The sequence below is a fragment of the Carex rostrata genome, chromosome 1, assembly GCF_964058835.1.
Source record: "Carex rostrata chromosome 1, lpCarRost1.2, whole genome shotgun sequence".
Lineage (NCBI taxonomy): Eukaryota > Viridiplantae > Streptophyta > Magnoliopsida > Poales > Cyperaceae > Carex > Carex rostrata.
The window spans coordinates 13,854,224-13,857,220 of NC_135918.1; the positions used below are offsets into that span (position 1 = coordinate 13,854,224).

At 35.0% G+C, this 2,997-nt stretch overlaps 1 pseudogene; it reads right to left on the minus strand.

Moving 5' to 3' along the window:
* On the minus strand, nt 1–1,715 carry LOC144562664 (uncharacterized; annotated as a pseudogene).
* Nucleotides 1,716–2,997: the final 1,282 nt, after the last annotated feature.

The following is a 2,997-nucleotide window of genomic DNA, read 5'->3' on the forward strand; positions in this document are numbered from 1 at the left end:
TCATTTCTACAACAAGAAAATTAAGTAAATATTTTCTTTAGATATAACCTGGTAACATATATCTTGTAAATATGAAGATGTTGCATCGAAACAACACACGTGGCCCTCCTTTAGCTTCTCATTGATAAACAAATATGTCACAGGATATCCCAGTAACCACCTCAAGATAAGAAAAAAATGTGAAGAGAGATGTTGTTTAGTAAATTCATACCGGTTTAATTTCTATTCTTTCAATGAAATAGGAAATTACTCGTTGAAAGTAGGGATAGATATTTCAACATTCTGCGTAAAGTCTGTCAGATCAACACAAAGAGAACCGAAAACATTGTTCTCTGATGAATTTGATTTTTTTTGTTTCTTCACTTGGTACCACAGGTAAGAGATCAGTGTCTACTCCAGCAGGAAACACTTGTGCAATCATGTTTGTACTTGATCAGTTCTCTTGCCAGTTGTTTTCCTTCTACATTGGAAGGCATCATACAAAAAAAAAAAAAAATCAAATTAAAAGAGGTAACAGCATTGCTACCAGTAAGCAAAAAAAGAGGTTAAAAGAGCTTCATTTGATAGTTAGAGCTCCAAATAAACAAAAAATAAAAGGAAATATCAGTACTGTGCCAATCTGGGCAGTTGGTACTGGTACTGGTAAAACCACCTGGTACCGAGTCTACTGACATGAGAAAAGACTAACCCTAGGGAGATCTGATTCAGTATCTAGTAAATGAAGCTGATGTGGCAATTGAAGGCTTGAAAAAGCAAGCTCGGAAAGACCGCTGAAATCAATTAGATACGCCATATCTGAAATAATCATAACCTTAGGGGTTTCAGGATCATTGATTCCTGGAAAAAACATAAGCAATACATAATAACAATTTTGAATTGGGTAAGAAAGATTAATTTCGGAATTGTAAAGAATACCTGTCAAGCATGGTAAAGAAGTCTAGAGAGATTAAATTGAAGTTCAGGCATAACTCCATCATAATCTACAAGTGTTACCGACCTTAGCCCTGTGCAAATAGCAAGAATATCTGTATAATTCAATAAAATGGGCAAAATATGGCTTTTTAAACTTCCTAAAAGTTGGCCATTGCAATTTCATTTATTAGGTTATCTTCTAACAAACTAAACGGAAAAACAAGGCACAATCAAATATGCCTCGAAGAATTAAATTCCTTGAAACCACGGGCACAATTTTTTTTAAGCATACCATTTTTAATGGAAGCACATCACAAAAATTTTTATTTATCGAGACAAATTTTGATATTGCTGTATAGGGAAGGGTGGACTCGAGTTACAATGGCGCAATACTGGTTCCATCAGGCAGTAATACATTGTGCAAAACATCTCACACTTGGGTTGTACATGTATTGTTCGATGAAATGCCCCTTACAACATAGCATTGTCAGATGTAATGCACATCTTGGTTCCATCAGGTAGTAATTTTGTTTTTTGTTTGCACATTTAATATTGTGTTGTGCAAAACATTTCGCACTATGGGCTGCACATGAACTGTTGAAAAGCTTCTTAGAACTTAGCATTGCTAGGAACTCACCATGAGTTCAATGAGATGTAATGCAATAGGAAAGAAGAAAAGAGATGAGACCATTAGAAATATGGCGCTCGGAGTGAGGTCTCAAGCGCCAGCCTACACAGGCAATGCACGAGTCTACCACTGCCAGCATTTCATCGAACACCTCTGCTTCCTCCATCCGCTTCTGTGTCCCTCCTACCCGCTCTGTGTAATGTTGACCGTTTTTCCTTCTCTCTCTCTTCTTGCGAAATGGATTGATTTGAATTTTGGGTTTTTGGGTTTAGAGACCCGCCTCCACTTGAACACGGGTTCAATACAGCGCGGGTTGGGACTTGAAGTGAATTTGCATTCCTGAGATATCTCTAATTTTGAATTGACAAGTGGAAAACCCGGACCGTTCAAATCCTTTTAGCACAAATCTCAAAGCAGCAATAACTCTGCTTCGCTTCGAATAGCACCAAATTAAATATGATCTGATTTTATATAAACTGAAACCTTTAAAGGAGATATACGGACTCACTTGAAATTTAAATTGTGGGGGTAGACTACGACGGGGCTTATGAAGTGTCGTATCTTATGTCGCGTATATTTACATGAATAATAGTTGTTTAAAAAAAATAACATTAAGTACAAATTGGCTTGATTATGGCATGATACATCCATAATGGAGGTACCTTTTCGGAATAGAAGTCAATTGACATCTATTTATTTCAAAATTTATATACTTGTACACAATTTTAATATGTTTAAAGTAAAATACTATAGATAATATAAAATTAGCCATTATTTGCAGTATGAAAAATTTATATAATTAACTTCATTCACATTTGACTCTCATAAAATATAGTTTGAAGTAAGCCATGTCTTTGCAATACATGGTAGAATGGTACGGTATAGTACATGATCAAACGTGACTATACGTGATAAAAACAACATAATATTTAATCATTATTTCTTGAGCTTCATCTAGTTGTTTGAAATATTCAAGATCTGAAGAGGCAATGCTAGATTTGAATCATAATTGCAATCATAATCAGAACAAAAGAAGTTCATCAAGATGTTTAACGGACTCTAGATTTGTTGAAGATCTTAGCATAATATATAGACTATTGGCAACAAAATGTGAAAGAAAGGCCTTATGCCGGAATTTATTGAAGATCTTAGCATAATATACGAACCATTGGCAACAAAATATGAAAGAAAGGCAAAAGGATGTTTAGGTTGTATTTTAAAAAATAAGATTTGAGATCTCGTGGGGTGGTAGCACAGTCGATTAGGCCCAAAAAAATTCAGGATTATAGTTACCAAAAAATCAAGAGTTTGAGCTCAAATTTTAAAAAAAAGAAAAAAAATTCAGTCTCGAAGGTACACTTTCAAAGGGACGAGTTCAACGGCTAGCATACAACTGCTCTTTTGGGCCCATTTCTCGGAATTTGTATCCTTTGCATTAATGGAACGTGTGTTAATAG